We start from the raw sequence: 25,381 nt of genomic DNA, 5'->3' as shown, positions 1-25,381 counted from the left end.
AATGAGGCACAAATCAAACTGGCAAAGAGAATTTGATCTAATCTTTTATTTTTCAATTTCTCAGTGTGTGTGACACATACATCAAGATGTATCTCGTTCTGGGACATCACAGCATGTTGGCACATAGCAGCAATTCAAGGCAATGCATCAGAAAGGCTTTAAAAGGCTTTTTATACTGGACAGCCGCGCACTAGCCAAAGAGTAAAAATAATTCAGTCTCAATTTATTGATGCAGATATATACAGTGTTTTCACAGATTGCCTGGTATCCCTGGGCTGATGATTATCCAGCTATTTCTCCGGTTCGACATTTTTCATTCCAACTTTTTCTCTTAATTTCTCTTAATATTTTATTAGAAAAGATTCAAAATATTATTTACATTGCAGTAGTGCCCAGAGGCCTCCACAAGAATGGAGGCTCATTATACTAGGCATTATACAGACATACAGCAAACTGATTTCAAATGGAGTTAGATGTCTAGGTGCTTTTAAAAATCCCATTAAGTAGGTGTCTATGTGCATTTTTAGGTGCCTAAATACCTTTATAAATCTAGCTTTGTCTCAAAGGGAGGAATTGCCTCAACAACAGTCACTGGTAGAGTTGCTCCCACCTAACCCTTAGCATAGACAAAGATGCTGTTTTCACTGGTGTAGCAACAATGGGCTATAATTTGGGGCAAATCCCCAGTTTACACCAGGCCTAAGAACGACAATTTACAGCTGGTCAGAACATGCACCTCCCCCATGGAAAAAATTCTATTTTTTAGCAAAAAAAAACAAACAAAACAAAACAAAAAACAAAAAATCAAAGCCCAAAACTGTTTCATCCAAAATCTTCCAACTGAAAGCTTCGATTTGCAAGTGCCACTGCAGTGCTTTATGGGAACTGTAATTTGGGTGACTCACGCTCTCATTCTCTGGTGTGGGTTGGGCTTCCTGACCAGACTACATATCCTGTGATGCACCCCGGTTTCCCCTCTTGCTGAAGAACAATGGTGCACTATGACAGTTCCTGGTCGCTAACAGTGTAGCATGTGAGATGTAGTCTGGCTGAGAAACCTGGTTCATAGAGAAGACGGGCATGAGGCAACTGAACAACAAGTCCCATGAGTTGCAGCATTTCTGAATGTTTCTGGAGTTTCATTTTTTTTAAAAAAAAAACAAAACCAAAGTCAACCTTTTCCAAAGAAAGCAGATACTTTTCATAGAAATCTGTCTTTAGTTGAAAACCAAAATTTCCCTCAAAAAACAGTGTTGGTGGAACAAATCTCACCACTTTCCTGTCCAAATGCAAGACTCACTTTTTCAACCCTTTCCCCCACACACCAATATATTAAGGGAGTGGATTTGATTTTATAACAGGAACCTTATTTCTGTGAAATCCTGCCGCCTCCCTGAGAATCCCTACTCCAACTGTGGAGCAGCTCTGTCCCATTTCTTCACTGTGCCAAATGATCCTCAGGATATGTCCAATTTAGAGAGCCAAGACATGCCCTTACTCTCCTGTTCTATTTCGCCTCCAAGCCACTTACTGCTGTGTATGACGGTTTGGCCTCTGGCATTTTCACAAACACTAAAGCTTACCTTTTAAAAGAAGGAACTAAAAAGGATTTAGATATTATAAAAAAAAAACAACTAAATGCTCCCATTTCTTGTGGCTTCAAAATATGAATGATCAGCTGGAACTGTTACTATGTGCATTTCTACACCAGTGCTGAGAATTTACTACAGCTCCATTTCACTTTATGCTCCCAGAAGAGAGCATGCACGAGGAATTTCAAACCCTAACCTATTTCATGCTGCCATCAAGGAACCTGCCAATGTATAATTTTGGCCAATTATTTGCCATGCTAAAAATGTGTTAGGATAATCACACACTGAAGGATTTCAATGCATTACCGTTTACCAGAAGCCTTTGTCTAACAAGGTAATTTATGACCTGTTCTGGAATCCAGTCTTTACAAAACAATAAATTCACACTTGTACTCAACTTCAAAGCAACCATTATCAGGAAAGGTGGCAGAAGGCATCAGGCTGCTGAGAGCTACATCAACAGATAAGTGAGACTTTAATGATTTTCTCCTCTAAGTCTGCTAACAGGACAAAGGCACCTCAGCTGCAGCTGCAGTTCAGCATTTGGCCCTGTTAATTGCAAAAGTTCACCACTGAATGTGCTACATCCCCTTTTGTGATGTGATAAAGGCTTTACTCACTCCGCTGCAAAAAAATCACAGCATTCACCAAGCTTTGAAAGCTATATCAACAACATACCAGTGCCCATTAAACAGCAAGCACCTTTTCTCTGGAAACACGGATATGTAAAAAACAGTTGGTATCTGTGTCCCAGAAAAGAAATCCAGCGGAGCAGCAACTGTTTCAATTTTAACAGCAGTTCACCACTGTAAAATGTATCTAGATTTTTGTATTTGTCACCCATCACTGCAGCATTTGAATGAACAAAAAGTAAGCTTGACCATCACCAAATTCTGCCTAACTCCTCCCCCCCAGGTGTAAAAAGAAGGCCAGATTTATTTCTGCTGCCAATCAAATAAAATCCTTGAGATTTGATTTGAAATATTCATTCTGGCCACCTTGGGAATTCGCAGCCTGGCGTGACTGGCATTTTTCAAATGATGCCAAGTTACTGGAGCAATAGCGGGGAGGGGAAGAAAGCAGGAAGCTGTCCGAGGGTGATTAACGGTTTTGGGTATCACCAATCTGCCTGATTAGCCACCCAGACAGCATGGGTTAGATCAGAAGCTGCTGATAAGGGGCAGTTCCTCAGACATGCTCTCTTGTTGACAGTTAAGAGCTCCCTACCAAGCCTTCCATCTCCTTTGGATTAATTAGTTGATGTTTGCACAGCGCTTTCAGATTTAAAGTGCTGAGTGTGATCATGGCTGCAATGGGCATGGCCTAGAATTTTTGTGAATATTTGCATTTAGAACATACATGGTACTAGTATGGAAGGATGAAAGTACAGCTGAGTTTATAAAGTGATCGTGTCCCACCTTTCCACCAGCAATAAAGACTTGTAGCAGAGAAATGTGGGTGAGTTTCAAAACTGGTCGAGGTCTTGGAAAGAGATTAGGAAAAAGACAGGTGCTCCTGGACACAGGTATGTGCACTGGAGGGCAGAGCACAATGTTGGTTCATTAGCCTCCAAATGTTATTGTGGACGTCCTATGTTGAGGCTGTGGTGGAATTGAAGAAAGGTGTCTTCTCTTGAACCAAAACATCTGCGTAACCCCAACTAGCAGGTGATCTGGAATATTTAGGCTGCTTTAGCTCAGGAGCAGTATTGAATGTTTTCCCCTGTGAGGAACTGACAATCTACTTTGCAGACAAAATCAATGGGATTCATACCAGGCTAACTGCCTCCATAATGGCAAAACCACCTTCTAGGGGAGAAATACAATCCTCTTCTAGGTTGAGTTTTGAGGAGTCTTGCTCCCTGAAGTTCTCTTTGTGTGAAGGGAAATTTAGGCTGCTGGCAGCATATTGGACTCTTAGCACCAGTGGGCAATAAAATCCAGCAAAAGATACTGAGTCTGTCTGCTGAGATTATTGATGAGTCCCTCACTGACAGGCTGGGTGCCAGGTTCAATCACATGAGCATTTGTTATATCCCTGCTCAAGAAACCACCTCTTGACACTCAATTATTGTCCTCACTGCAACCTTCCCTTTTGGGGGTAAGGCCCTAAAGTAGTTTTTAGTAGAAATGAATGAATAAATAATGGATCTTTTGTTCCAAGGCCCAAACTAAAAAAAATTATTTCAATTTGCACCAAAACTGATTGATTTTTCATTTCAGTGAAAACAAACAATATTGTTTCAAGTTGAACTAAATGTTTTGTTTGATTAACCAAAATTAGTTCATTTTTTTTAGTAGGTGGTTTTCCTGTTTTAAAAATATATTTGCAAAAAAATTTTGAAACAATTAAATTTTTAAAGAAAATACTTGTTTTGTTTTGGAAATGTCAAAATGTTTAAACATTTCCAATTTTTCTCTCTTTCCATCTGAAACTATTTGCTAAATTTGACCCAAATTCATGAGTAGTTTCAGTGACCCAAAAAAATGCATTTTTCTGGGAACCTGCTATTTCTGGGAACTTGCAGAACTTCTTTGCCCAGTTCTAATTTGCAGCAAAGTAATTCTGATGTCACTTGGAGACCTCAAACATCCTTCATGGCCTGGTGGGTGGGGGAGCCTGCACCATCTTTGTTCACAGAGGAAGTCTAGGGGTAGAATCCTGGCCTTACTGAAGTCAATGGGAGTTTTGCCATTGACTTCAATAGGGCCGGGACTTTATCCTGGGTGTCTATGCTAATTCTTCATGAAAAACATCTTCATGAGTTGCTCTGCCTGTGCTGGAAAGAAATGGGAGATGTCAACATCATCACTGTCTATAAAAACAAGGGTGACAGGAATGACTAACAACTATCGTGGTATTTCCCTTCCTAGTATTATGGGAAAAGGTTTTGCCCGAGTTGTCCTGAACAGACTTGAGACCCTTGCAGACAGAATTTATCCTGAATCACAGTGCGGCTTCAGAGCTGAAAGGTCTACTATCGACATGATCTTCTCGCTGAGACAACTACAAGAGAAATGCAGAGAACAAAAAAAGCCCCTTTGCATAGCCTTCGTCGATATCACAAAGGCTTTTGACTTTGTCAGTAGATGTGGACTATTCGCGCTTCTAGAAAAAACTGGATGTCCCCACAAGCTCTTAAGCGTGATTCGATCCTTTCATGAAAACATGTATGGCATAGTCCAATACAACAGCTCAGTCTCTGAGGCTTTCCAGATTTGTAGCAGAGTTAAGCAAGGCTGAGTTTGGGAACTCTGTTTGGGATCTTCTTCTCCCTGCTACTGAAACAAACTTTTGTTTCCTCAACTGAGGGAATCTACTTGCACACAAGATCTGATGGAAAGCTATGCAATCTTGCAAGACTCAAATCTAAAACCAAGACTTGGGAGGCCCTTATCCAGTACATCATCTTTGCCGATGACGCAGCGACAACCCACACAAAAGCTCATCTTCAAAGCCTAATGGACAGTTTTTCCAAAGCCTGCCAAGACTTCGGGCTTACCATAAGCCTAAAAAAAGATTAACAATGTGCCAAGGAGTTGAGGAAGCACCCTCCATCACGATCAACTATGAACTTGAAGTGAACGAGTTCACATAACTGGGGTCCACTATCGCAGTCAACCTGTCACTTGAAACAGAACTCAACATCCGCATTGGAAAAGCTGCCACAACAATGTCTAGGCTGAGCGAGAGGGTATGGCAGAACAACAAACTGATAAAACACACAACGATCTGTGTGTATCGTTCATGTGTTATCAGCACACTTTTATACGGGAGTGAGACATGGACCTTATACTCATCAGGAAAAGAGGCTCAACAGCTTTCATATGCATTGCCTTCGTCGAATCTTTGGAATAGCCTGGAGGGACAGAGTCAACACTGAGGTGCTCAAGCAGGCCAGTATACCCAGCATGCAAACACCCAACCAGAGATGCCTCCACTGGCTTGGGCATGTGTGCCGAATGAATGATAGACACAGAGGACATCCTCTACAGCAAATTGGCATCTGGAGAAAAACCCAAAGGATGCCCAAAATTGCATTTGAAGGATGTGTGCAAGCAAGACCTCAAAGAATGGACATAGATGTGGACAACTGGGAAGATCACACTCAAGACCGCAGCCTTTGGAAACAAGAGCTTAACTAAGGTCTCCGGAGTTACAAGAGGAAGCTGTCCAGTTTAGCAGAGGAGAAAAGAGCTCACAGAGGGCAGAGGCCAAAGGGTCAAAACATCACCTTTTAAATGTGCCAGATGCGGCAGAGATTGTCTCTCTTGAGCGGGTCTCTTCAGCCACAGTCGCGGATGCCATAAAACCAACTGAGTAAATTCTTTACCTCTCAGGGGCAGATACCCCTGGTCTCTTGAGACTGAAGGATGCCTACTATGCTAATTCTGTAGATCTGTCACCACCTTTCATACCACTAAGCAAAACGTTTTGTTCATTCACCTGAGACCCTAGTAAGGGCTACTAAGACTGAATGGCACAAGGGATACTGTACTTCACAGAGTGACATCACATAACTAGTTAGTGGTAAACGGCTGCTTGAAGCAGTGATATCATTACCTGAGATACGATGCCACATGTGAAAATGATGGCTCCAATGTTTGATATCACTATTGGGTGAGAAGTACCCTGAAACAACGCACAAGTGCGGCAACTAAGTGGGGGTCTGGCATTTCAGTCACTGCTCATCTCACATAGAACACAGCTGTGTGTGAAGTTAAGGCTTAACAAGCTGCATCGGCACAGCTGCACAATGCAGATGTGACACCGTAGCAGTTAAGTGAAGACACTCCTACACCAACATGAGAGCTTCTTCCGTCAGTGTAGTTAACCTTCCCGAGAGGCAGCGGCCTTGTCAACAGGAGAAGCTCTCCTGCTGATATAACATGGTCTACATGAGGGGTTAGGTCTACATAACTACATCACACAGAGGTGTGAATTTTTTACACCCTGAGCAAAGTAATTATACCAATATAGGTCTGTAGCGTAGATCTGGCCTTACTCTTTCCGACAACTCAGTTGCAGTTTTTCCTCTTTATAGTTTAATAAATAATAATAATAATAATTAATAATGCAGGTGTACTGTTACTGACCCAAGCACCTAGGAAAAACACAAGGCATAGCCAGATGTGAATAAAGAGCACCAGTAATCCACCAACAACAAACAGCTCTGCATCACAAAGGGAGGTACTCAAGCTAAAAGGCATTTGCCTTCTATCCATGGCTAAATGACATACAATTGAAGAAGAAATTGCTGCTGCGATTTGGAACAAACCTGCAGCAGGCAAGAGGCTGTAACACTTGTTAGAGTGCTGAAATAGACTGGTCAAGGCGATTTGGCCAGTGATCTCCAAGTTGCAAGAGACAGCTCTGCTACATTCAGTTCAGGAATAATTGTTCTTTAGATCGAAACAACAAAAAGACCATGATGACATGCAACAAATCAGCAACAAAAATCACAGACCAATTGGTTGTTCCTTGGGTAGTCATTAAGACTATTTAGGCCCAAGAGATCATTTATGCTGCTATATTTACACTCATCATGACCTACTAACAATGTAACTTATAATAAGATTATGGAATCACAGAAGTTACAGATTGGAAAGTCTTACTTGATCATAATACAAACAAATATAAGCCAGTAGATGATTAGTCCCAATATCATATTTCTCTGGTTTTATTCAATTAATTCCCTTCACATCATCTATGCCCTCCCATTTTTTAAGTTTTGTTGTCTTTTGTGTACTATTTTAAATTATTTTTAGGATGACACAAAGATTTGAGCTGGTCAAAACAGGTGAAGAATTTCATTAAATTAAAAAATATTTTTTTCTAAATTTGAAATTAATATTTTGACTAGTTGGATGAAAAGGGGAACTTGGGGAAAGGGGAGGATATTTGATTAATTTGTACCTTTTATTGAATTATTAGTTTTTTCACCAACTCTAATAAATACATTTCAGTTAGCTTCATACACTGAAGATCACATGCTATCTCACTTTAAGACAGATGAAAAACTTAATTCCCATGATCTTCTCCATAAAGCTCATAGCTCAATTCTCTTTTGACTGGCAGAAAGTTGTTTGGACTTCTTAAAATCCATTTTTTCCCTAGTGCCTGTAAAATAGTTGGATCAGTTTCACACCAGACCTAGAACGTGTTTCAGTATCTTCTCTTATCAGCTCTTTTACAAAATATTACATTCAGTTCAGACAACAAATATTAAATTATCAGACAGAAAAAGTTAGGCCCTATCCTAGCAACAGCAAAATTCTCATTGATTTCAGTGGGAGCAGTACTGAACCCAACGTTCATAAGTTACAATGTGAATTGTAACTATCCACCATAGTCTGTCTCTGTTACTGCCCCTTGCCACAGTTTTAGAAGAGTACGCACCATAGATTTTTTTTTTTTTGGTAGCTTAGAAAAGAAGCCATTATGATTAACAATGTTGCTACAACTTTCATAATCTTCATTTTGTTTTCTTTGGATAATGTGTACATTGCAATGACTTACATCTATCTTATTTAGAGACTTTCAAATCTGTATCTCATATCTTTATCGTATCTAGATAGATACCCATACTCCATCACATATCTTATTTTTCTTACTGATGTGCTTTGCTTATATGATGATGATGGGTGATCACTCGTTACTGAGTATGATCATCTTCCATGGGAGTTATGGGTCCTCAGGTGGCTAATAAGGCCAATCCTTGAACCACAAGTTCTATTACAATGAGAGCAGATGTTTTCAGGCTCAGCAGGAGGCTGTTGACCATGACTGGGAGCCAGTCTCTTCTTCGTCCTGTGCCTCTTGTCCTCCTCGGCTTGTCGACAAGCAAATTCAAAATGCAGGGGACCATCACGTAGGACTTCACTCCATTTTAAGCGATCCTGGGCAAGTGTGTCCCAAGTGTCAAAGTCAATATTACACTTTTTTAGGTTATCCTTCAGCAAGTCCTTATAATGCTTCCATAGTCCACCCACGTTACGGTACCCTTCTTTCAGCTGAGATAACAGGACCTGTTTTGGGAGGCGATGGTCTGGCATCCGGACAATGTGACCAGTCCAGCGGAATTGCTGACAAATGACCATTACCTCGATACTGGTGGTCTTTGCCTCTTCCAGAACACTTAGGGCATGGCTACACTGGAAACTTCAAAGCGCTGTTGCGGGAGCATTCCCACGGCAGCGCTTTGAACTGCAAGCGTGGTCGCGCTCTCCCAGCGCTCCTGGTAATCCACCTCCACGAGAGGATTAGCTCCGAGCGCTTGGAGCCTGTTTACACTAGTGCTTTAAACTTTAAACTAGTTCTGTCTTGCTGCGCTCAGGGGGGTGATTTTTCACCCCCCTGAGCCAGCAAGTTAGAGCGCTATAAAATGTAAGTGTAGCCAAGCCCTAATATTGGTGCACCTGTCTTCCCATTTGATCTTCAGAATCTTACGGAGACAGTGTTGATGGTGCCTCTCAAGGACTTTCAAGTGGTGTCTATAGGTTGTCCAAGTTTTGGACTCATATAACAGTGTTGGGAGAATAATGGCTTGCTAAACAAGAAAAGTCCTTTAATTGTATATCCTGGAACTTCAGAGAGTTCTCACCATTATTGTGCCTTTATCCTTCCAACAGAAAAGCCTGGGAATTGCTACTTGAAATGCAGGTAAAATAGCTGTATTTTGAAAGTAATATTTAGCCATAGCAGGGGCAGGACCCCTCTTGTGAAGGTTTCTTTGACTTGAGTTGTTTGGAGGGAATATTACCTGACTAGGAAAAAGAATACAACTTATTGACTGGATTTACCCTCTCTCAATGAATTGGTGTAATAAGCGCAATAATGACATGAACTTAGGCTAGACTTGTATTTAAACAGGTCTGATCGCAATGAATACATATATATCATGGTGAAGCAGCTTTATATACTCATATCCATGTAAAAACAGTCTGCTAATGTGGGACTATGCTAGCTTTCCTGGCATACATGGATAGGCAAGACACTTAACCACCTCTTCTACTGCAAGCCATCCTTCCACCATGATAGTAATACTGCACTAGTGCTATATGCTTCCTAGACAATGATGATATACAATAAAACAGTACTAGACTTTTGAAACATTTATAATTTTCATTTTCAAACGATAGCTGGTTTCTAGTTTCACGGAACTCATAACACAACTTATGTTGAGAAATGGCTAGCTGATTCCTGTCCTTTCAGGGACAAGCATGGTCTAAAGCCCAGGACTGAGATAGCATAAACTCTGTACGTTCCCTTCTGTGATCCCAAGATGATCTCAGGCTTCACCCTCCCAGAACTTATCATCTACACCAGACGTGACTTAAATAATTCCCCACTTCTGTAAGGAGAAATAGAGCTGCCGCCAAGACAATACTGGCAAGCCTCTGTCAGTGGTTTCACAACTGTCCTGTAGCTTTAAATGGTCCTCCACTTCCTGTACGAAAGATGAACTCCTTTCTGTTTCAACCTAATTTTACACTTCTGTAAGTTTCCAGCCCTTCATAATAACTATTGCTGTCTCTTTTGTCCTCTTCCATCTCTTATAACTACTTGTTTTCTCTCTTCTTAGATGTGGGTTGTAAGTGCTTTGGGGCATGGATTATCTTTTAGTTATATGTCTGTACAATGTCTAGCATAATAATAACAACAATTCTAACAGCAGCAGCAACGGAAGAGTGCTACATTACAAGTCACACACCCCAACACCAGAACAAACACATACCCACAACTGTATAATTATCCAGTGTATCTGATACAGAAAAAGGAATCAGTTACTAGTCATATCACAGCTCACAAATAAGCTTTGCAACACGAACAGCACATCAAGGATTATAGATTTACAATACTGCTTGACGTTCATTGCTCCAGCACAAGGAAACGTGGATCAGTGGAAAGCTTCTTGGTAGGTAGGCGGCAGAGAGGCCCAGTCTCAGACAGCTCCACCTACTTATGGGGATTATATGGCAACCAGCCAGAAAAGGTACATTTTCATGGTCAATGGGGAGACGTGAATAGACTGCTTTTGAAAATTGTGAGTTAGCTTTCCACCAATCATCCCCTACCACCCACACCTAACACTAGTAATATTAGCCTGGCCACATATCCTAGTGGGGAGTGCTGGAGACAAAGCAGTCTAACTGTTCTCACATTTTGAATTGCATATTTCAACAAGTAATGGATGAACTCAAATGTCCTAGTTTCAAACTTGCTCTAATATCATTGGTTGAAAATGTGAACTTAAACGTTACTGGGTATGTATTCTGTTTAAGGAGGGATATAAGGACAAAGGAGGCAGAGAAAAAAAAGCAGCCTATAAAACTGGGGTGAAATGAAGCAGAAAGAAATAAACAAATATACAGAGAATTTTGTGGATGGGTAGAAATGGCATAGAATAGTCCTATGCTCCCATTCTGAGAAATAACCAGCAAAGGATAAAGGAAATTGAGTTGCAATATATGGCATCTCCTGTATTTCTTCCATTAGGGTGAGGAGAGGAAAGGCAGCAGCTAGGGAATAGAAGAAGCTGGGGTTTCTGATCTCTTCATCAGAGTTCAATGGGAGGGCCAGGTCCTGTAAGTTTTGTATATAAATATTATACACTTTTAAATATGCAACTACTGCCTTATCCAAAGCACACTGGCATCCACAAGAGTCTGCCCATTGACTTCAGTGCACTTGGATTAGGCCCATACATTAGCGATGGGCCAAAATGGAAGGCCAAACCCACACCCCCACAAACTCTGGGAGAGTTCAATCCTGGAACCAGATCCAGTCTGGGTAGGTCAAGGCCATTAGTAATGCACAGATGAATTTACCATGTGAGTGGAGATTTTGGCCCCTGTAGCTCTCCCCCCTTTTCCCTCATAAGTTTCCTTTTTTTAATATTTGTACATTTGACACATTCACAGATTTGTAGGTTATAAGGCCAGAGGGGACAATTCTAATCATCTGCCCTCCTGCATGAAACAGGCCATAGAACCTCACCTATAAGCCATCCCCAAGGTGCAAAGTTAGTTGGGGGGAGCGGGGGAGAAGAGAGGGAGGAGGAAAACTCGTCCAGCCATCACACCTCCATCCATTTTGAATCATTACAGCTCTATTCAGCACAAAAAGCCCTGCCCAGACTCTGTTCTGTACAAACCTACTGCACATGCTGTTTTATTTATTTACTTTGCTGAACTGGGACCCTGATGCTGTCTCCAAGATGCCCCTCTGCACAGCCTTTCAGTCTCTGAAGTCTTTCGGGAGAAGGAAACAGCAGTGTTAACACACATAAAATGAATGAGTGAGTAAGCGAGTAGTCCTGAAAATTGCAAAACAACATAAAAATCACAGGATCTGGTAATTTATTGTTTGTCATTTTCCAGAGGCCCAGGTTTGTGATATAAATATAATTCATTTTGAAGTGAAAGCTTAGTAAAATTAAACTCCTGCTGTAGGCTATCCACTTTCAAGGGTGTTCTAAGGATAGGTGGATGGGTATAAGCCGTACATTCCAACCATAGTGCTAGAGGAACCAAGAACTGTAGTCTAGCTAAATACTATAAATGTCATAATAAAAAGGAATGTTGTCTAGTTAAATTCAGTTAAATGCATATATATTTCCCCCTACCCCTTGTAGTTTTATATCAAAGGCTTCTTTTTATTTTCATTCCTGCACTGTTCATGCCTGAAGTCTCAGGCTGGGATCAAAGTTTACTGGCAGTTTTAAAACATGATTTTCTATTTATAGAAATAAAAAGACATTTTACCAGTTTCAGTTTTGGTTTTTTGCACTTGTGAAACCCAAACTGCAGTGTTATAAATAGCTCTGATTAATCCAAACGTGGTCGATCTCTCTTGAGGTACAATTTTTTGTTTGGTTTGGTTGGTGGAGGGAGTAACTCGGAGGTTTTAGCCTTTACTAAAATGCAGTTTTACAAAGGGTCCTGTCCAGTCCTGCCCTTCTCAATGAGGCAAAACTTCCTTTTCATGTCAGCTAGATTTTAGCTTGTGTCAAGGATGGAAGACTAAGACCACAGGGAGCAACTATTTGCCACAAGGGCTGCCAGGCGTAATTTTTTGTATGAGTAATGCACAGACAATAGGAACACAGGAATTGCCAGACTGAATCAGATCCTTTGGTCCATTTTATCCAGTATCTTGTCTCTGACAGTGGCCAGTCCAGACACTTCAGAAGAAAGTGCAAGAAACCAGGCAACAGGCAGAAGTGGGAAAATCTGGCCCTGCCATGAAGGTCTCATCCTAACCCTTAATAGGCTATGTCTACACGTGGAGCTAGGGGTGTGATTCCCAGCTCATGTAGATTTTACTCATGCTACCTTTCATCAGAGCTAGCACCCTAAAATAGTGTAACCATAGTAGGATGAGGAGCAGTAGCCACCCTGAGTACAAACTCACCAGAACCCCCAGATGCACTGCTATTTTTAATGTGCTACATCAGATAAGAGCTAGCAAACGTATGCCTATGCGAGCTGAAAATCACACCCCTAGCCCACAGTGTCAGTGTAGCCTTACTCAGACATTGATTTAAGTCCTGAAGCAGGGAGGAGATTTTTTGTTTGGTTGGTTTTACCATTAACAGTATATGCAGATTTATTCTAGTTAAAGTGCGTCAAGTTACATACAAGTATAAGTGTTCAGGTTCTATAGGCCCAAACCTGCAAACTCATACAAATGGGCAGAACCCCATGCCCAGGCAAAGCTGGCTGAAGTCAATGGGCTTCTGTGCAGGAACAGGGATCCTAAACTTGTACTTATTACAGAAAAATATCTCACTAACAAGCCTTTTGAAAATCAATGTGGAAATTCACCCACAAGAGGAGAATGGCTCCACAAAAGCTATTACAGTCTGTCATATGGCACTACATGTTCAAAAAAAAAACCAAACAAACCTATGAACCCAAATTTACCCAAGTCATAAGATTAACCACCCTTGAAACATTTCCTGTCCTCATAAAATAATGCACATTTTACCCTCATTCAGGAAAAAGGATTCTCTTTTTTTAAAAAAAGCCCATAAATTGTTTTTAAGTGAGCAAATCCCAGGACAATTCAATGGTAACGAGACTTCAGGCTCAACTTTAAGCCATTGTGCCTTTTCTTTTTACAAAGCCACGAGTTAAGGTATGGAAGAGCTGTCACCCTTTACATTACATTTCCTTTGGCTGGTTTCACAGTTAAAAAAACCATTTAAATTATATTTAAACTTAGTGATATAATTATTTCATCCTAGTCTGCACAGAGCAAAATGTATTAATAAACTTAACAGCAGTAACTGCCTGGAATTTTTTTTTAAATCCCCTTTAAAAATAACCAATTTTACTCTAAAAACTGTCAAGGATGTAAGAGGGAAACCAGACTATTAAAAATTCCCAGGCTATGGGTTTGTGTCCAGCTATAGCACAGAGCAAAAAACATAATATATAAAGCTATACAAACCCACAAAGTGTAAGTTCTAAATTCCAAGAGTCGGCATTCAAAGGGTATTAGTGAGAAAAAAAGGACCCGAGTAGCACTATTCTCCTAAAAGAAGTGGGGAAGTTAAGTCTGTTTTTCATGGTTAAAGAGAAAGAAGTTAGGTCTTTCCCCTGGGAGCAGCTGTGATCTGATCACCACCAACAGTTATAATACCAACATCCACAGAATCCCCGTTAACAAGCCAATGCATCAGTGCTTCCCACATCTTGTCTGTTAGCTTACTGAGACAGGGGATGCACACTAAGTGCGTGAGTGCCACAAATCACAAGCTAAAATAGTCTTGCCTCTTCAAAGGGGAAGGAAGAAGATGATGGGGGTAGAGGGGGTAAGAAGGAGGAGAGATGCTTAAAGTGATTTACGACCCCCCTTTGAGAACAAGCCAGACATGGGCAAAGCTTTTTGCACCTGGGCCATTATGAGGCAACAAGGATGATCTCTCAAGGAGCAAAAGACATTCAAATGTACAAGTGGTAGATGGAATCATCCTAATCTTCCCTGGGATCAGTCAAGTTTTAATCAGAGAGAGAGAGAAAAAAAATTATATATATATATATATCTGTGTGTGTGTATATGAGATCTCTATTTCAAAAGAGCGAAAGGGAATGAAGATTAGAAAAAAGGTCTTGTGTATTCAAAGTGCTAATTCAGAACTTCTCTCTCTAATACACACATGAAACATTTTAATTGTCTGACTTGCATTCAAAAGCTTTATTTGCAACTCTTAATTGCAGGCAGCTTTGAACAAATAATTGAAATGCATGACTTGTGGGGCCTGCTTAAACAATTATAATGTGCTTTGCCAATAGATGCTGGGTCCCACTACCCTACCCCCATCTTTTTCATAATGAAAAGGAGCTAGCATGTTATTTGGAGCCAAGTTAAAACCTTGCTAATTTGCAGAGCTGAGATCTGGGACTGTGACAGTGGCCATACCTATATTACTGCTTGCATCAGCAAAATATGGCTCTAATAGTTCAACTGAATGTTAAGAAGACCTTTTCATTTTCTGCTGAGCGCATCCCTCTGGGAGGTTCTTTTCTAAATACAAATCCTTCATATGTCTGTTAGTTTTGCATCTGCATAAGATTTATGGAGCTGTTTTCCTGTAAATTCTCTTTGTATGATTTTAGCAGAGTCTCCCATTAATATATACACTCTTCCCCAGCACACTTAGAATAAGAATTTCAATGAAACCATATAATTTTCAAACACACTAAAGTAATCTGTGTCTGTGTTGACATAAAACTCTAGTGAGCAACGTACTCTATTTTTCAATTGGTAGTAATCTGCAAAGATGTGAGGTCTTTTGTAAGGAGGGACTGGGGGAGGGACAAGGACCAAATCGGCAAACTCACTTAAGCGTGCACATGCATATGCCTAATGTTCACAGTATACCAGTAAGAAAAGCAGACTTAATTCAGGTTCCCTTTCTGAGGCACAACTAGAATAATTGCTATATTTCGCACGTCTATGTTTGACAGTATCTTTTCCATTTATTGCTGGATGTGAGATAGGAGTTACATTTTGACCCTGACTACACTAAGCCCTAAAGTTTAAACCATGTTTAAGAACACAGGCTAAACTCATTTTAAATATTGGCCTACATAAACTGCTTTTTGATGATCAGTGTAGACTGGACCAAATCATTTACAAAGAAGTGTGTGCTTAGATTCCTACTTCTGCTGCAACACTAGGCAATATCAGAGTTAGCAGTACAGGCCACTTCATTCACGTTAGCAAAAAGACTTGGAAACCTTTAATTTGGGGAAAATAGTAATCTTTAAGAGCATCAAATCTAATGTTATATAGGTTAGAACTGGCCTTTCTATCTGAAAGCCTGCAACAGTGAAAGTTGTAATAAATGCCAGAGTTTTAAAAGCTATGCAGATATGTAGAATCCAGCCCTCTGCCATTCCCAAGCTACTGACTGCAAGGTAAAGACAAAACTTCTAGGCCATCCTACTAAGAACTTTGGCAAGATGTTCCTTATGAGCCCAATTCTGAATTCCTTTCTCTAGGTTTGATTCTGCAAGACGGAGACTGTCCTCATTTCCCATAGGCATTGACAGGGATCCACCACCTTGCAGGAATGAACCCTTAAACTATTTACACATTCAAATCTCACTGACTTCAATAGAATTTTTCCTTGGTAAGGGCATTAGTACTGGGATCACTGTATGGCCAATGTGAGATGCTGAGAATGTTTACACCTCTAGCTTAGTTTATTTTCATGCCAAACTCACATGGTTGAGCTAGCCAGGAACTTATCTCTAGTAAGATCACCCAGAAGTTCTGTATTTAGACTGGAACATCTTGGTGTAGGGAACTTGTACTATCTATGGAAAACACATGTGTAACTTTACTCACACGAATAGTCTCCTAGACTGCAATGGGACTACCCACCCGAGGACAGTTAGGCACAAGTATTTCAGGATTGGGGCCTAAGTTTGTAACTCATCATGTACATTTATGAAGCTGCATAAAGATTTTATAATAAATGCAATCACGCTCAGGAGTTTAATAACTCATGCTGAAAATATTGCCCATATTCACTATACGTTTCAGTGACTACTCCCATCAGTGACCCCTGTTATCTAAGGACAAGGGCAGCCAAGCAACCAAGATACTTGAAAGACTGTCGAGATGATCAAACTATTAAAGCAGATTGGTGTCTGATAATGAAAACAGAAAATTACACACCTGTAACCCTTTCTCATAACAAAGAGGGTAACAGAACAAAACTACACCACAGTTACTCACTTCTGAGGTTCTTTCAATGTGTCATGCAGTATGTGCCTGTCAGGGTTGCATTTCATTTGTGGCTTAATCAGCTAACATGGAGCACTCTCAGAACAAAGTGGCTATCATCTCCCTCCCCAATAAGCATTGTAATTGCATCATTTCCATAACAAACTCATCCTTCACCAGCAGGGGACCTGGAAACTTGAGTTCACTCTCAGATTCAGAGCCTGGTCTTTGAGCCAGCTATGTTTAATGCAAAACTTTGTAGCGGGCTAAAAAGGGGCAATTTCATGAGATTTTGGGATTATCCACTGGACAAAGGACTATAAATATTAATTTGAGAATTTTTACAATATAACTCACATTAGTCAGTGAAATTTAACATTCAGAACTGAAAACTCTAAACTTAATAAATAAGATGCAACACATTCTTTAGCACAGAAAATGTGGGTCAAATTCTCTGCTGGCATAACTAATGAGGTAAACTGATTTAATGCCAGAAGACCTCTTATCTGTCTCTGGTTACAAACAGATCACTTTCTTTCTATACCATCTATATTTTAATACATCACGCTAGGGTTATCCTTATGGGCAAAATAAGTGGAATGTTCTGGCATCTAAACCACATGACACTAACACATGAGGATATCTGTGTTACAAAAATGTAGCAGTGAACAGGAGAACTAGATTATATCATATAGGTATGAAGGAGAACTACTGTGTTGGAATATTCTATACTGATGCAAGCAATAACCTCATAGTCAATATTCTCACATTGCTTTCAGAGTTCAGTTCATGGCCCTCTTGGTGGTTTCCTTCACCCTAATACATACATCTGCTCTAGCTGTAGGTTCAGAAAGGCTAGAATTACACAATAGCACAAGCAGTTGCGCGTTTTCACTTAAAAACTTTTTTTTATTTTAGGCTGGCTAAATACATTAAGCTGAAAGCATTAAAGGATTACCATATGAATTGGTATATACCTAAATTTTCAGAATTGTTTGCACCCAATTTCATGTGAAATTACATGACTGCACACAGTTAAGTCCGTGCATTCAATTCTAAACATTTGGGCCTCCCATTCCATCTTCACCTCCCCTAGCAGGAACTGCATCAAGCCAGTAATAAGTTTCAAGATTCTAAAATGCATGCGCAAGAGAGAGAAAGAGATCAAGATACAGACTTTGGGTACTTTGGAGAAACAGAAAGAGTAGAACACAAATGGACAGAATCACATGATTGTCCACTACTCAGCTATCAGGCTTCTTTGCAAGAAGTTCAGGTGTTAGGAGAGCAGCATGAGTGAGTTTAAAAAGAGAGATAGGGAGGTGCAAAATGAAGTGGTTTGAGTGAGCATGCAGCCACCAATATACATTCTATAATAGAGATTTATTGCAATTCAGTATTAGAAACATTAGTACATCTAACATGGTCTACATTTATTCCAAGGTGTACCTCTGACACATGCAGCTGACAAAAATTACATTGTTCTACATACAAAGATATTTATTAACAGAGGAGGACAGAAATGCAGGTAGGCAAAATTCTTCCAGTGTAACCAACTGCAACACAGAGATGGCAGAAAACAAGTGACAGTGAGTTGACTGGTCTAATTGCCAACTTTTCATTCCATATCCTTGCTACAGCAACTTTAGCTTCATGTCAATTAAAGTGACTGTTTTAAACACCACAAAAATTACGTTTAAAATTGAAATGCCAACATATACATAACTACTCAGGTGCCTACAGCAACAGAGTTATTGCTGAGGTGTTTGAATGGCTTGAGATTTTCTGTTTGATTTTCACATAGGAGCATGATTTTGGAAGTAACTGGTGCAATCAATGTGCAAATTTGGACACATTTTGTGTGACAAGCATTATATCTGCAGATCAGCAATAGCACATCTCAGCCACTTTATCAGGGTGTGGAGGAGGAGTAGGGAGAAGGCTTGAGATCATGCTCAGAAACAAAGTGATTCTCAGATGCTTTTGTTCCCTGCTTTGTCAAACTCCTGCATTATTTTTAAGTAACAAACTCAGTAGCAATTCCCTCGTGTGAAAGGTTTGGATGTATAAAGCAGGAGTCAGAATACAAAAAGTGGATTATCTAGTGGCTTCCATACTCCAGTGAAAAGTACATTTCTAACTATCCGACATGATGCCTTATTGTGTGCTTAGGTCTGATTTTCAAGGATCCTGAACAATTCCAGTTCACCCAAAAGTTATTGGGAGAGGCAGGATCTCGACATCTTTGAAAATCAGATCATTCATGAACAGGAAACTGAAATATGGAATACTAAATGCTCTAAACCAGTGGTTTTCAAACTGTGGGTCACAACCCAATACTGGGCTGCGGAATGCAGGGCACTGGGTCACAGCGGCTCTGGTCAGCACCGCCAACCAGGCTGTTAGAAGTCCCATTGGCGGTGCTGTCCAGCTAAGGCAGGCAGATCCCTTACCTGTTCTGAAACCCCGCTGCATCCTGGAAGCAGGCAGCAGCAGATCCAGCTCCTAGGCTGGAGGGCCACGGGGATCCGCCTGCTGCCCCTACCCCAAGCACCGGCTCCGCACTCCCATTGGCCGGGAGCTTGGGGGGGGGTGCCTGCAGGCGAGAGCCGTGAGTCAAGTGGAGCCACTTGCCCATCTCCGCCTAGGAGTTGGATCTGCTGCTGGCCGCTTCCAGGGCACAGCGTGGCCCATGGTGCCCCATGGTGCCCGGACACGCAGGAAGCCTGCCTTAGCACCCCTGCTGCGCCGCTGACCAGGAGCCGCTGTACCCCAACCCCCACCCCAATCCCCTGCCACAGCCCTGAGCTCCCCCCAAACCTGGAGCCCGCTTCTGCACCCCAAACCCCTCATCCCCAGCCCTGCTCCTGCCCCCCAGGCCAGAGCTCTGGCCCCCCCCCACGCCCCAACCCCCTGCCCCAGCCCTGAGCCCCCCCCCAACCCGAAGCCCACTCCTGCATCCCAAACTGCTCATCCCGGGCCCCACCCCAGAGCCTGCACCCCAACCCTCTTCCCCAGCCCTGAGCCCCTCCCACACCCCAAAATCCTCATCCCCAGCTCCACTGGGTTGCAGGCATCAACAATTTTCTTCAACTGGGTCACCAGAAAAAAAGTTTGAAAACCACTGCTCTAAACCCTCTAGAATCTGAATCATTTTGGAACGGAGTAAGCAAAGCACTGAAAAGTATACCAAGACAGACCAAATGGGTCCTTCCCACGTGCAATGTGTATAGGCCAGATTGCTTATACTCCAATGGATTTCTGTGGATAGGAACAGTCTAGGAAATTCTGCAGGTTTGGTCTTGTGGAGTTTCCACTCTTCTCCTTGTGGGACTCTTCTCCCTTAGAGGACAGAGTGAAGGCAGAGAATGAGGTTTCCCCAAAAACTCCTGGGATTTTGTGCACCTCCCAAGAGTACATGCTTTAAAAAAAAAAAAGTGACCAGAGCAGAGTGGAGGATCTCACCCAAAGACTCTATAATAGCAAGGACAGCTAGAGATAAAGGATTGTCCAATGGTTACAGCACTAGCCTAGGAGTTGGAAGACTCCAGTTTAATTCCCTGCTCCACACCAGACTTCCTGGAAGACCCTGGATAAGTCACTCAGCTTCTCTGTGCCTCTTACTTAGAACGGGGATAACAGCACTTCCCTACTGGCTTGAGAGGATACACGCATTAAAATATTGAGAGTCACCCAGATACAGTAATGATGGGGGCCATATATTTACCTAAAAGAGGCAGACAAATTTAGCATCCAAAACATTAAAAAGCTGTGGAAGAATGCAAGTTTAATCAATGGCCTCTTGGTGTAGCCATGCTTCCATTCCTCTCCCTTCCCACCCTTCTCCAGTCTGCTTCTTTTCAGAAGCACTAACATTATGGCTGTTTGTCTCTGGCTAGGGTAGTGAATCTAAGTAGACCCTCTGAACTTCCTTTAGTAGTTGTTTTTCCTGCCCCCGCTCCTTGTTCAAATTTAACAACAAATGCACTGCTTAAATTGTGGCATGCAGCTGATTTGAACAGTGTGAATCAGATCTATATTAAGGATAGAGACAATTGAAATTTTTTTCACAAAAAAACAGTTTTCTGTCACAAAATGCAGTTTCATTGAAATTGATGTGTTTCACAGGAGCCTGTCAATTTTTTCAACATTTTCAACAGAAGAAAGGTGGAGTGAGTTTAGTCTCATTTCCTTTTGATGTTGAAACATTTCATTTCAATAAATTAAGAGTATTTAATTTTGACTATCATTTTGTTTAGATATTATATTAATTTTAAAATATTTAACATTGTATGCAATAATATAATGTTGCAACATTATCAAAATAAAACATTTTGATGGTTCTGAATCAAAAGTTTTCGGACTTTCCATTCTATGGGAAATTTTGGCTTTTTGCTCCAATTTGGACCAAAACAAATTTGGAAATGTCTAAGTTTTCCATGGAAATGGAAATTCAGTTTCTGAACAGCTCTAATTAAAGACTCAGCTTATATACATTCAACTCTGTAGTTATATGAACAAAAATATTTTTTCCTTGCAAAATCAGGACCTACAATTCTGCTTCACTTGTTTTTAATTTTACCTAAAATGCCTCAAGTATAGCTAAAAATCACTACTTGAATGGACTATTAATTGTAACTAGCAAAGAATTTGCTCAGCATACCACACTTGCACAGTTATTTAGCTAGACAGAACTGGTTGTGAGTCTGAGACACAGGCTCAGAGATTTCCAATCTAAGTGCCATAGAGTATTAACAGTCATTGTCAAAGCAAATAACCTGCAAGGCTGAACTATATTTGCATAAAAACAACCAAATAAATGTAAAGAAACAAATTAATAAAAAGAGTCAAAGTCCTGGATAGTTCAGAAACAGATAAGAGGTCACCTGGTTCCAGTCCTGCTTAAAATCATCAAAAGAATCCAGAGCACATATTTTATTTTGTTTGGCAGAAAACAGATTCTTTAGGGGGAGATTTTCACAGGCACAAATGGCGTTTGACTACCATTTGTGCATTTAAAAATCACCTAAATAATTTTGCAATCACAAAAGTTTCTATTTCATCCATATGTGCCCCCAAGTTTATGAGAGGAAGGGTTGCCTAGTTGTTAGGGTGCAGGTGTGGGGACCAAGGTTCAATTCCCTGCATTGCCAGACATCCTGTGGGACCTGAGACAAGTTACCAATCTCTCTCTGCCTCAATTCTCCATTTGTATCTCACAGAGGTGCTGTCAGGATAAATACTTTAAAAATTGTAAGGCGCTCAGATACTATGCTAGCAGGAGTCCTGTGAGTACCTTAAATAGATAAATACCAAGGCAAGCGGCCATCTAACAAGGAGCAGCAGCAGAGAGATAAAGGAGAATGAGTTCTTTAATTTTTAACAAGGCAAAGGCTAATAGTGGTTTCAGTGGTGGGAAGAGGACATAAATCTGAGTGGAGTGAATCGGTGAGGGAGTTTGAGGAGAGGAAATAATGGAACCAAAAGTAAATGGCACAATTCAAGGAATTTGGAGGTAAAGGGGAAGAGACATTGACCAACAGCTCAGGAAGGAGCTGGGGTCACAGAAGAGCTTTCTTTGGACAGGAACTAAATGAATGCTTAAAGAAAGAGGGAAAAAAGCCAGTGGACAGAGAAGTGAATGAGGGAGGGTGCAACAAAACAAGAGGGCATCAAGAAGATCAAGATGGAAGGTCCCAGGGTATGAAAAGCAAGGAGATCTCCAAGTCTGGACTAAACATGGACAGCAGGAAGAGGGGTGTGGAGAGAAGAGAAAGGAGTGGACAGCTCTTGCCAGTAAACTCAGTGTAAAAAGCTGGGGTAAGAAGAGGACGTAGTGGTAGCTAGGGAGGAAGGTTTGAACAGTCAAGAAGAAAAGATTTGCTGGGGATTGGAGATGTGAGTGGACAAAGGAGGAGAGGAAGAATTGCTTTGACAGGGACATAACTGAAGGAAGATAGCATGAGCTTCCAGACCCTAATAAGAGGTTTGTGATATCTCACAGAGACATGATATAGTCTATGTTAGAATCCCCTTTATGAAGTGCTTTGTAGCAGGTTTTTACAACTTCATCACCTAAGTAAGTTCATATTATTTGCTGATACTGCTCCAGGATCCTAACCCACAACAATTTGTTAGGAAAGAAGCAATGTATGTTATTACTATTAATAATTATTTAGATACCATTGGAAATATGCACAAAGATTTACAAAACAAATAAGGCAAGTTCCTGCACCAAATAGCTTTTATTAAAGTATTTATACTTATTACTCACATTAAAATAAATTAAGGTTTTTTTTAAAAGAACAATAAGATCAAAGCAGAACACACACAAAAAAATGACTGAGAAACATCTGCGAAAAATATCCCAAGTGTAATCAGAGAGTGGATTGTTCTGATATAGCAGTCTCCAATAGTATTTTTTTTGTGAAAATACATACACATTTTGAGGTCAAAGTTCAGAACACCCAGACAAGATCTAGAGTGCATTTCACTGTGCTTGTATGTTCTACTCCTTTCCCTCACTCCACGTCTGTCTTGTCTATTTAGATTGTAAGCTCTTTCGGACAGGGAGTGCCTGCAACTGTTTTTATATAGTGACTAGCACAATGGAGCACCCTTCTTGGTTGATCCTTGGGCACTACCATAATAAACATGGTTAATAACAAAACAGATGAAATGATAGCCTTGTATGTGGTCATGTAATTAAAGACTATCATAATGCAGACGCACAAAGTGATGCAATAAGGTTGCATGGGCAACCTTAATTTTAGCATTTCCTAACTTCTGAGCTTGACTTTGCAATCTTAATAATGTTGTTTTACATGCATGACCATCAGGAATACTGAATTATGAGACAAAAAGGCCCTGCACAAACAACGGAAACAAGAACTGAGTCTCTATATGGAATCTGACCATGGGGGATAAAGATGAGAAGATGAAGGTAAAACTCTCGTGTGCAATTAAATACAAACTGGTTCAAAAACCTATGTCTTGCTAATCACACTCCTTTTCACTCATAACACCCTCCCTCCTTCTAGGTAAGAACATTAAAAGACTTGATAAGAACCTGTAGGATAGGAAAAGATCATCTGGCCTCAACAACCTTTCCCTGCCTTGTCACTGTTCTTTACACCTTCTCTTGTACATCTTTTTCCGCCATAAAATAGTGAGCTGTCTCAATCTCATTTAGACTAATTGCGTCTCTGGCTTTACGGGGCACCTTATTTCCAATGTTTATTACTCGTTGCATTAAATAGTTCTGCCTGAATCCCCGGTATACTCTGGACGTAGTCTTCTCCCCCTTTATTTTAATGGCAACCCAAATTTTGATCTCCCGGACAACATGAACACTATCTCATCTCCCTTCATCGAGCTCCCAAGTCTACAGTCCTGTCATTCAGAGACAAAAGAGATGGACCCCTATTATTCAGCAATCTTCTATTAAAAATAAAAATAAAGAAAAAAAAACCCTAAACAAGGAAAGTGGCAGAAGGCATGTTAAGTGTTGTGAGGTACCCAAAACAAGGCACAAAGCGGGTTTTGTTTGTTTCTCATTTTTAGTCAGAAATACCTTAAATGAATCAAAGAAATACAGCATGCTAATTATCTAGGGCAGCATCAAGCCAATGATAGAAATAACGTTTGAGAACAAATCCTTCTTTCCTCTTTTCTAGCTTGTGGCTGCCAAATCAAACAGTGTATCATCTTGCATGGAACTTGGAATGAGGAGCACAGGTTGCAGGAGGGACGAGTTTGGAAGAAGTAGCAGGAAGTCAGTCTGTATGTACATGGCTTGGATGCTAGCTGCAGTTGAAGCACCTTTGTAAATAGTTCTCTTAATAAAGATCCAGTTGAGTTTTAAAGGCAGAGACTTTCAGTAAAAGTCATGGGTTTACTGACTGTTCCATAAATTAAAAATACCCTGACAAAATAAGGGGCACCAACCACGCACAGCAGCATCCAGTGCCCCGGCACCACAACCCTAATCCTGGCTTGGATGGAGATGGTGGGTGGGAGGACACTGGCCTCACTCACCCTGGTCAGTGGCAGATCATATGCCCCAGGGATTGGGCGCCATAGTAGAGAGTAAACCTGCCCCACACTCACTTCAGGCAGCAGTGGCTCCTGTGTTCCCCAGGGTAGAGACCCTGCTCTGCCCTCACCTTGGGCAGCAGCAGCTCCTGTGTCCCATGGGGCTGTGCCCAGCTCCCTGCTCTGGGTGTTGCAACATTGGCTTGCCAGATTGCTGTGCTGATCAGGTCTGGTGCCCCCCATCTGCCCATCATGACGAAGGGGCAGCTGGGCCAAATCTGAGTGGCATTATGACCTAGGGTTGCCAACTTTCTATTCGCACAAAACTGAACACCCTCATCCTGTCCCTTCCCTGAGGCCCATCCCCTGCTCACTATCATCCCCCATCCCCTGCTCACTACCTTCCCCCTTCCTCAGTAGCTCGCTCTCCCCAACCCTCTCACTTTCACTGGGCTGGGTCAGGGGGTTAGGGTGTGGGAGAGGGTGAGGGCTCTGGGCTGGGTCCAGGAATG

The 25,381-nt window shown here is 41.2% G+C and overlaps 1 long non-coding RNA gene across 1 annotated transcript in view; it reads left to right on the top strand.

Annotated features, from left to right (window-relative positions):
- Window positions 1-24,648, top strand: part of LOC144930891 (uncharacterized) — a 36,346-nt gene extending 11,698 nt beyond the window's left edge. The window contains exons 2-3 of the long non-coding RNA XR_013636366.1: window positions 23,675-23,778; window positions 24,512-24,648. This is a non-coding gene — a long non-coding RNA (uncharacterized LOC144930891). The remainder of the gene's footprint in view (window positions 1-23,674; window positions 23,779-24,511) is intronic.
- The last annotated feature ends 733 nt before the right edge of the window (window positions 24,649-25,381 follow it).

Source organism: Lepidochelys kempii, chromosome 10 (assembly GCF_965140285.1).
Source record: "Lepidochelys kempii isolate rLepKem1 chromosome 10, rLepKem1.hap1, whole genome shotgun sequence".
Taxonomy (NCBI): Eukaryota; Metazoa; Chordata; order Testudines; family Cheloniidae; genus Lepidochelys; species Lepidochelys kempii.
This window is presented reverse-complemented; position numbering and strand designations above follow the sequence as displayed.